Source organism: Vigna umbellata, chromosome 8, assembly GCF_029865625.1.
Source record: "Vigna umbellata cultivar VRB3 chromosome 8, Vumbellata_1.0, whole genome shotgun sequence".
Classification (NCBI taxonomy): domain Eukaryota; kingdom Viridiplantae; phylum Streptophyta; class Magnoliopsida; order Fabales; family Fabaceae; genus Vigna; species Vigna umbellata.
In genome coordinates, this window is record NC_142172.1 from 36,750,179 (window position 1) to 36,761,303 (window position 11,125).

Genomic DNA, 11,125 nt, shown 5'->3' on the forward strand with positions numbered 1-11,125 from the left:
GGTTTGTGTGTGAAGAGTGTGAATGGGTCTCTTATGGTGGACAAAATGGAGATAGGGAGAAGAAGGAGCCTGTGAAAACTTCAATCCGGAAGAAGGAAATTCATCCACTCAATCCAATTTTTTTTGTTTAATATATTTTAGAATGTATATACTTCTAAAATATATTTCTGGATTTGAAAATATTTTTCAAAATGTGTATTCTGAAATATATATATTTTTAAATGCATTTCAAAATACATATATTTTCAAATTCAAAAATAGTTTATGAATTGTATAATTCAAAATTATTTTTTTAAAATACATTCTAAATTATATAATTTGAGAGATATGTTTGGATTTGGAAATACATTTTGAAATGCACTTTCTGAAATGAATTTTTTTAATGTATTTTGAAATGTGTATTTTAAAATGTGTTTTGGATATAGAAATATCTTTTGGATTAGAATATAATTTTCTTTTAAAATGTATTTTGAATTGAGCAATCCAAAAAATATAAAAATATTTTTTCATTGGTACAATTCAAAATGTATTGAAAAAACATTTCAAAATGTATATTTTAAAATATATTTTCAGATTCCAAAATATTCACATTTCGAAAGAAGAAAAAAAGGGAGGTAGAAGAAGAATCAGCCAAATACTAACTCTGACTTAGATAAAGTTGCTGATGAATGGTTTAAGTAGAAAATCTTTAGTAAAAATGTCTACAGCTATTTGGAGGATGAGACTCAAAGCAAGACCTTAATTATGTTTAAATATTTAATACCCTCGTAAAACACGAGGTTAACAGCTATGTGAAAAGAGCTTTTATTATTATAATATAAAACAATTAAACGAGAATAAGTTGGATAAGGATCATGTAAGTGAGCCAGTGTAACTCACATGTTACTGAAGCAAGAGTTCAGTACTCCAACATATATTTTTAAAATTCCGAATCATTCATACTATATTAATCGATATTTGAGTTTGACACTATTAAATAAAAACACTTAAAAAAAATATAAGCGCTAAAATTTAATTCATTAATAATTATTTTTTCTTTAAATAATATACTTGCATTTTTGTATATTTTCTATTAGTTATTTTTCTCTGTCCACTATCTTTCAATTTTATCAAACAACTCCAATGTTTTTTTCTCATCTCTCCCTTGTTTAACTTTTATTTTTCTCTTCCACTTTCCTCAAATCCAAATAATGGCTAATTGTTTTCTACGTATATAACACTAGGTTGTCAAAATGAGTGTTTAAGTGTATATCGAATAAGAGCCTACAATCATATTAATTATATTGAAATATTACTTATGTATATACTGATAATTTTCTTATATAATATAAATTATTATATTTACTAAATATGATATATTTATTATATATAATAGTATATTAATCATACATTTCTTTAACTGAATTTATATTAAGAAATTGTTGTTAATAAAATAATTACAAAAGATATAGGAATGACAAATAAAAATATTACGTTTATAAAATTTAATAAATATTATATCTAATAAAAGTAAAGATTAATATTATATAGAAAATTTAAGTATATGTATAAATATATATCAACAGTATATTAATAAAATCAGTACAGTGGGTATTTGCTATAATTTGAGGTGATTTCATAAATTTTTCATCAATAGTCAATGACGTTAGAAGGTAGGATATTCAATATTATACCTAAAAAGTAATTAAAAGGTTTTGTAAGAGCATTTATGTAAAAAATCACGCACTCTCCAAAACTATTTTTTTTCCCATTAGATTTCTCTCTATATTCTAACAAATTTATTCATATTTTTTAAAATTAAAATCTATCATAGAAAACTTAGTGTAGAAAAGTATAATCTATCAAATCATAATCTTAACTAGAGTCATCTTTTACTCTTTTCTCAAACCATTTTAGAAGCTTTACATACATACATGGGATGTGTTGCTTGCATGTGACTCAGTTAAGCTCAAGATAGATTTGAGCCTTTATAGGACTGTTAAAGTATGTGATCTTTCATCTTATTTGGATGTACAAGTATTGCATCTTGTTAGAGTAAGGATTCTTGAAGCGTAATTTGAGTTAAGAAGCTTCATTTAGGCAAGGAAAGACATTTCCTTTTCTTCTAATACTCTATATTAAAGGACTTGAATCTGAAGGTGAGGTGGTCATTAAAGTTGATAATTGGTATAGAAAGTATTTGTGTTTAATATATAATAACTTTTGAATTTAGAATGAGAGGTTTGATTTAATTATATTGTTGTTTTGTGAAGAGTGAAATGAGTATAGTATATTATTTGAGTTTAATTTAATACACGAGTCTTTCAAAAATAGAGTGAAGTGTTTGTGTTGATGTGATATCAATGTTTTATGGCATGCGAGGTAATTGATTAGATTGAGAGATGTTGGACACTTGATTCTTTGTTGTGATATGATTAGAAGAATGAGTTTATTTGTGAATGATATTCCCTATATAGATAAGTTGTGAAAGTATGTGCTTATATGAATCTATTTAAAATAAATTTAGCTTATAGCATTTTTTGTGTGTGATGTTTTACAAATATAATGATCTTATATTACAAGAAAAAGAAATATTTCAGAGAGAGGATTTAAGTCGTGAGAGATCAAAGATAAATTGGAAGAAAATATTTTATATATGTATGTTAGAGATCACAAACACACAAGTGATTACAAAATAAAAGTAAAATGACTATAACACAAAATATTTATGTTGTTCAATCAAAATGACCTGCGCTCGTTACTACTATGATATTTCAAATTGATCAATAAATTAGGTTTACAATTACATGATTTATGAAAAATAAAGCAAATCAATGGGTCAGGTTCAATAACTTTGTGGGAGCTCCTCTGTTGAATTACTGAATACCATGCATATGACTCCGATAATTCAGCTTGACAGTGACAATAATTACAAATATTAATTTTAAAAATAAAGCCATAAATGATAAATGATAATTAATGTATGTGATTATTAAAAATAGTGTAAAAAGTGAAAATTTGATTTTGTTAATGAATTTATTTGCTTTAATATTTCTATCTATTCACATTTAAAATATAAATTATTTTACTACCTCACTCTAAAAGTCGTAAGTGTAAATAATAATTTTTCCTCTTTTTAAAATTGTATCAAATTCGATTTTATTTTAGTAGTTTTGAAACAGCTTTACTTGTTAGGATAACAAGTAGTCCACAAAGCACGTGGATCACCAAATTCAAGCCGAAACTTGCTTTCCCACGTGAAAGCAAATTTTATCTCTTTAATTAATTTTAAAAAAAAAACTAATTACCACCTACATTCGTTTTTAAGAATTGTTTATAACTGTAGTCTGAAAAATAAAAATAAAACTATAAGTCATATTTAATAATTTTATTTTTGTTAAAATATCATTAAATTTTTTTATTATCATACTTGTACTACATAGAAATTATTAATTAGGTTGCACGATATTTTCTTATTTTGAAATGATATTCATGGTAACTTGTATTTGACATTTTATTTAAAAAGTCTTATATAGACTAGAAACTTGTTAATTAGGTTGCATGATATTTTCTTATTTTGAAATGATATTCATGGTAATGTGTATTTGATATATATAAAAGGTGTAAATGTTATTTTATAAACTAATTTTGTAAGGTTGAATTATATTTAAAATTTATTTCTTAATATGATATCAAAGTTCTGAGTTTGAGTCTATCTTAACCAAATTTATTTTATGATGAGTTTATGTGCGGTTATCGAATCACCTATTAATATGCAGTCACATATTCAATATGTATATATCTCGACGTGAGGGGTGTGTTAGAAATCTCATTAAATAGAGACAATATCAATTTAAAATATATATGTGAGTACAAACATCATGTTACAAGATTATTTTATAGGATAGATTTAAAATTTACTTCTTAACACTTTTACTATTTTCTTTTATGGTAGGATATTCATGTCAATAATTAAGTAAGACTTTCACATCACGACATATAAAATTTTAGACACACTTAAGTCAAAAATGTTTAATCTTGACTAATAACAATCAAAGACTCAACTAACACAACATGTACACAAACACGATTCAGTAAAGATTATGGACAAATCATTACCTTAAGTCATATTTGAGCTTTCCTTAATCATTTGAATTGTAAATTATCTTATAAGAAAAAATATAAATAGATGAACACTTGAGATAAAAGATTAGTTTTTCTCAACTAATCTCTCTTAAAAAAAAAACTCAAATAAAACACTAACTTGAATATCAAAATATTTTTATAGATTTTATTCAAAACTAAGACCCAAATATAAAAATCAACATACAAAAATATAAAAAAATTAAACTTTAAATTTAATTTAAATATTACATAAATATTTATAAAATAAAGTTTACATAAGTTTATATGTTAAAGTTTATTTTATCTCTCAATATAAAATCTATAAAAAATCATAAACTAAACATACCATGAGAAAACAAAGAGAAGCATCACTAACGCTATGTTCGCTTGTGCGGAATTCACTGTTCAAGAGAAAAAGCGAGAGATGATTTGCGAGATTGATTGTGTTCGTTTCAGTTGATTTGCAATGATTTGCAACGATGGAATTGCGATGATTTGCGAGATCCGCTCTTGCTATTTTGGTGTGATTTGCACTGATTTTCAACAAAATATCATTTTTGTCCTCGTAACTTTCTAGAATACCATGAAAAAAATTAACACGTTAAATATATATTTACTTTGTTGGTTGTGAGCAGCAAATGAGGTCATAAGATCTAATGGTTTTTTTGTGAATTTTTTTGTTGTTTTTGCAGGTTAGAGCCATTCCGAGGAGATGAAGATCAAGAAGGGGCTTGATGTTAATGAGGTTGATGGATGAAATTGAAGAAAATAGAGGTTGAAGACGAAGAATGAAGATGCAAAAGAGGAGAAACAATGGTGGTATTCAGTTCTTGGGAACTGTATGCGGTTCCACCTCAAGTAAGAAAACTGAATGGGTATTCGGTTCCTTCGCCACTATATTCGGTTCCCCTCCTGTGAGATTCGGTTTGTTGTCGTTGTATTCGTTCCTCTCCATGGTATTCGATTCCCGCTTCCTGTGTGTATTTGCAGAAGATGGTCTGGTGAGTCGGAGCCTGAGGTTGAACTCGGCCAAGTTGAACAGATCGGGAGGAAGCTTGATGGCCGAACCGAGAGGAAGCTTGATGGCCCAACGTGGAACTCGATCAAGAAGATAAAGAAGATTGAATCTCATCCCATCCCTTCATCCTTCAATTTTTCATTCAAATTGCTTTTAAACACGATCGAACGGACCAATGAAAATTTTTCATGGGCACAAAGGCTACTTGATGCTTCTTCCAAACGAGGTTGAAGCAAAGAGATTGAACCCCCAAATTCACCTTTTGACGCTTTACCATTCTATTCTAAAATGCCATTTATATTTAAAGGCAAGGTTTTTCTCTAAACCTGAATAGAAAAGTTTGAGGTTAAATTGAATTTTAAAAATCATTGTTTAATTTTCGGTGAATGATTTATTTTTTCATAAATATTAAATTTTATTCAATAAAAAAAACATATCACTTAGTAGTAAATTAGATTAAAAAAACATTATATTTTAAAAAAATTATTTCAATTTACTAAAATTACAATTTTTTTATATTTTTAAAATTAATTTTAATAATTATTTTTTTTTCCTTTTATAAATATTTTTACAACTAAATATAACATCAACAATTATCATTTTATATTGCAACGATACCTCACTGAAGCAAGGTCATCATGAACTATTACAAATATATTTGTATGTTATTATGTTGATACTTTTTTTTAGGTCATATAATATTATAACTTCGTTTAATTATATGTTTGTTTAAAATTAATCGATATCACTTTGGTAACAAATAAATTGATACTACTTGGTAGTACATTATATTACAAACAAATACTACATTTAAAAATAAATTCATTTTACTACATTATAAATTTTATAATTTTTAAAAATTAATTTTAAAAATTATTTATAATTTTGGTCTCTTTATAAACATTTTTACAATTAACTATAACATTAATAAATAACATTTTATATTACTTTAATAACTATGGGCATTTTGGTAATCTTTAATTTCTACCAATTAAATTAATTTTTTAAATCTGTCACATCAATCAAATCCTACACTAATTCTCACAAACTTTGCTTCCAAATTTACTCTCAATTACCCACAAATCCACTCAAAAAAACAACAAAAAAATTACCCTAAAAAATCCACTCAAATCCCTTCAAATCATCTCCCCCAAATCACTACAAAAGAACAAAGCCTAATGTCGTGTTCGCTTTAAGGTATTTACTGTTGTTGATGATTTGCAATGATGGATTTCTATTGAGTTTTATGTTCGTTTTGATAAATTTGCGGGCGATGAAAAGAGTAGATTTGCGGGATGAAGTAAATTTTCAATCTTCTCTACCCAGCGCAGATTTGTAAGGAATTGTTATAAATTCCAATTTTACCCTAATGTATTTGATTGAAATAGATTCTTAGCATCAACATGAATATTAATATTAATATTAATATTAACATTAATAATATTAATATTAATATTAATAAAATAAATAATAAATAATAATATATTATTATTATTATTATTAATTTAATTTTTTACTCTTTACAAATATTTTTATAATTAAATATAATATTAATAATTATCATTTTATATTATTTTAATAACTAAGGGTATTTTGGTAATCTTCAATTTTTATCAATTAAACAAATTTTTTTATTTGTCACATCAATCAAATCCTATACTATTTCTCACAAACTTTACTTCCAAATCCATTTTCAATTACCCACAAATACACTCAAAAAAACAACAAAAAATTACCCTCAAATCCACTCAAATTCATTCAAATCATCTCCCCCAAATCCCTACAAAAGAACAAAGCCTAATTGTTTTAAAGGATTTATTTGACTTTATTATCTATGTCATTCATTATTTTGATTGATATTTCTCTCTTTAATTTCGTGACTATATGAGCACACGACGACAAAACGTGGTTATTGAAAAGAGCCACGAGTTTTGATTGTCAAAAACAAATCACAAATGTTTGTATTAAACTCCATGAAACATGACGAACAAAAGTATGTGGTTTCACAAGTAATAAATACTTTGGCGTGTACAAATATGAAAATTAACGTTTTCTTTCCTCCCTTTCTCACCTTCGTCCCCCTTTTCTCTCATCCCATGATAAAATAAAACAAAAACAAATACAACATTTAATGAGACTGGTTAACTTTTTATTAACGTTGTGATATGACTCCATTAAAAATAAGAGTAAAATGGATTAATACAATTTAACGTAATAATGACACTAAATGTCACATTTCTTAATAAAAACTTGATGTTATGATTACTTTTATAATTTAGAGCATATTGGGTAGAAAATAGTTTTTTCTAACCTTTTGAGTTGAGAAATATTTCTCTTATCTAATTTTTCTTTGAAAAAAGATAAAAATAACATCACTCCTAAAAAATAAATTATACGTCTAATTTTTCAGAGTGAGAAAGTGAAAATTTAAAATCTAACTAAAATGATTTTTTATTAAGAAAATACATTATATATATATATATATATATATATATATATATATTAATATATATGATAGAAATTGTTTAGAATATATCCACGTGTTCATGAATTTTGAAAGCGTATTTGAATTACCATGATTTTATTATTAATTCTTATCTTACTATTTTATTTGCAATTTATTTGTTCTTTTCACAAGTTTTATAAACCGAACGTTAACAGAGGATTTTGTTATTTTTATGATACGTGCATATTTTCCTAAAACGAAAAAAAAAAATCACTCCCCCTAGACTTAGATTAAGTCTCATTGTCACTGTTGCTTTTGAAGAATGTTCTTCAAATTCCTTGATGTTGCAGACCTCTTGAAAAATTGTTTCTTCATGTTTTTTGTTTACATTTAATTAAATGATATTTTAAAAAGCAAATATTTGTTCATTAATTTGTCTATGGTAGGTCCTGCACTGTTTTAACGATCATTCGACACGTATAAGGGATCAGTGAAGGTTATGTTTCATGTACGGGTCATTTATATTGGCAAAGGTAAGTCAATTTACTGTACGTATGATGTGACTACTAGTGTACGTGTGATGTGATTACTAGTGTACGTGTGATGTGACTACTAGGAGACAAGATCACGCGTTTGATGCAATTAATTTTGCTTGCACAAAAACAGTTTCTAACGCGTAGTGAGAACGTGAACTATGATTTTTTTAATTTTTTAGTCCCACAATTACTCCACCCTACGTATTAATATGACGTAATCACTAAATTTAGTTAATGAGTTAAGCATAGAGAGTAATTATAAATTAATACAAAGACTATTAAGATACTATATATCGTTTTTACTTTCCTTTTAAAAATTTCATTTCCAAACCAAATACAATATCTAAGATATATTAGCCTCTTGGTACCAACCATTTCGGTTCCAGCAAATACTACTTTATTTTAAATCCTTCATACTTTAACACGATAATGAAAAAAAATTAGGTTAAATATATTTTTAATTTTTAATTTTTTTAAATTGAAATTTATTTTTATTTTTATTTTTGTTTTTAAATTTTTAAATTGAATTGATATAATTTTTATTATTTAATTATTCTATTTTTTTATATATTAAATATATTTTATATTAATGTTTGAGTTGTTTATATTATTTGATATGTTTTTGTTTTAATGTTAACTAAAACCACTTTTGATAAATTAAAATAATTTGATTAAAATGATTATATTAATTTATTTTTAAAATTTGAAAATAAAAATATATCAAATTTTACACAATAAAAAGTTTCAATTTTGTATCAACATTAATAAATTTAAAACATATTTAAGCTTTTAAAAGTTTAACCACGATAAAGATTGTTCTAAATCTTCCCCAATTTGTCAGAAAAATCTAAAGGGCCTATTGTTAAATTAGTTTCTTAATTAAAGGTTTTAATGCATTGAATATATTAGTTTGTTCTTAATAAAAAGTACTTTTAGAGAAAACAATGTATGCATTGCATGTCTAAAAAGTTTTATCAGATTATTATAATCTGTCATATATAGTAAATTTGTTAATTTTACAATAACGCTCTTTAAAATATTATGGTAATCATAAATTTGACTGGTTTACCTATCAGTCTATAAAATAGTAAATCATATTAAGAAAGTTTAAGTTTTTGTTTTACAGCAAACAAAATTGTGAGATAAATACAAACCCTTTCGTGTTTATCATTTAACCTTTACTCTGAGTTTAAGTTTGATGAATAAAAAACTTATAACATCAAAGAAATCGTTTTTTATATAATTGTGGAATATTTATCATAAAAATATAAAGTTTAATAAAAAAAGTTATACACGAATTAAAAAAATATAATTATAAAAATGTTTTAATCAATAGGGTGACATCTTAATTTGTAGGCTTATTATTGTATTTAGGAAAAAATTATCTGATATCTCCTTCAAATTATCTTCCGATTATATTAGGAATAGTGGACGGAGTTAACTAATTAATTATTTAATGGCAAGAACCTACGCACGCTGCAACGTCGCCATCGTGTCTACACTGTGGAATAGACATGTAATGTGCATTATTATGTTGAAGTTGTACTAAAACAATGCATTTAATATGAGCTTTCGGAATTTTCCTCCAAAACTCCAATCATTATTTTTCACGTGTCTATTATTCCACATTAGGTAAATGCCTTCTTTTTTAAACTCATTGCACACATGCCATTTTTCTACTCAATCTGCCTGTAAACACTAATTTCAAATCCCTATTTCTAATTTACTGCGCCACGCTTCTCATCACTAATCTTTTCTTACTGTATATGTTAACCCCCAACGTCTATGATATACATGTTCTTTTTAAAAGTATGTTTTTTAAACAGATAACGAACAAAAATGTATAAGTAACTTAAACTAGTTTGGTTCATTATTTTATTACATTTTTTTATCGTAGTTTATATATATATATATATATATATATATATATATATATATATATATATATTCTCTAAATTCACTTTTAAGATTCTGATATAAGAATGTTATTATTAGGTACTTAGTTTTAGTTTTAAATAAAATAAGTTAATTAAGTTACATTAATCTGTATTGGATTACATGTATCATATGGTTTGAGTTGTATACAGTTATGGTGTATTGTTATTTAATTTGGATATACTATTTTAAGGATTAAATATATTTTTATTTTTTAAACTTTGACATAAAATTGATTATTTTAAATATTGATATATTTTAGTTTTTAAACTTAAAACAAAAAATGAATATAATTTTTTTTATTAATATTAAACTTTTTTAACGTGTCAAATATTTTATGTTAACATTTAAATTGTTTGTATCATTTGACTTGTTCTTATATAAAAAATTATTAATGTAATTAAGTTAAAAGTATTATTTTTATTTTTTAAATTTTGGGAATAAAGTATACCTGTTTCAAATAGGAAGCAATTTGAATTTGTCATTTCTATAAAGATATTTAACTTTTAATTTAATTGAAATTAAGTTATAAAAACCATCGAGATATATACTTGGTGTTTTGGATGGTTAAAAAAGTGAAAAAAAAAAATTAAAATAATGGTGATCGAAATCATATTTGAAACCTAAAACGGTGTAAATTTAAATTGATAAATGTGAACTTTCAAGTAAGGAAGTATATCGTTAAATTTATGGCTTTAGAATTAAGCAAAAGATATGTTTAAACAATCTTTTTCTTCTAAGCCAATTAATGCTCAATCACTATGGTCAAAAGATCAACATCATACTCAGCAAACTCAGGAAGCAGATCACGCTCAGACAAGTTACCAACTAAACTAATCTTCTGTGCCTTTAATTATTTTCTCACGTTTTGCCTTATAGCTAATATTTGCTTTTGATTTTTTCCGAATAAAAAAAGGTGCTTTTGATTCAAACCTATATAACTGATGTAATAAAAGACATGGAGTAGTGAATGACACACTAACTAGAGGATTTTTCTGTATTGTTTCAGATGAGGCAGAATATTATCGCAAGCTTAAAAGGCTTTTCCAAAGTCCCACTGAAATAATTGAAGTGTTAAAGTTTATG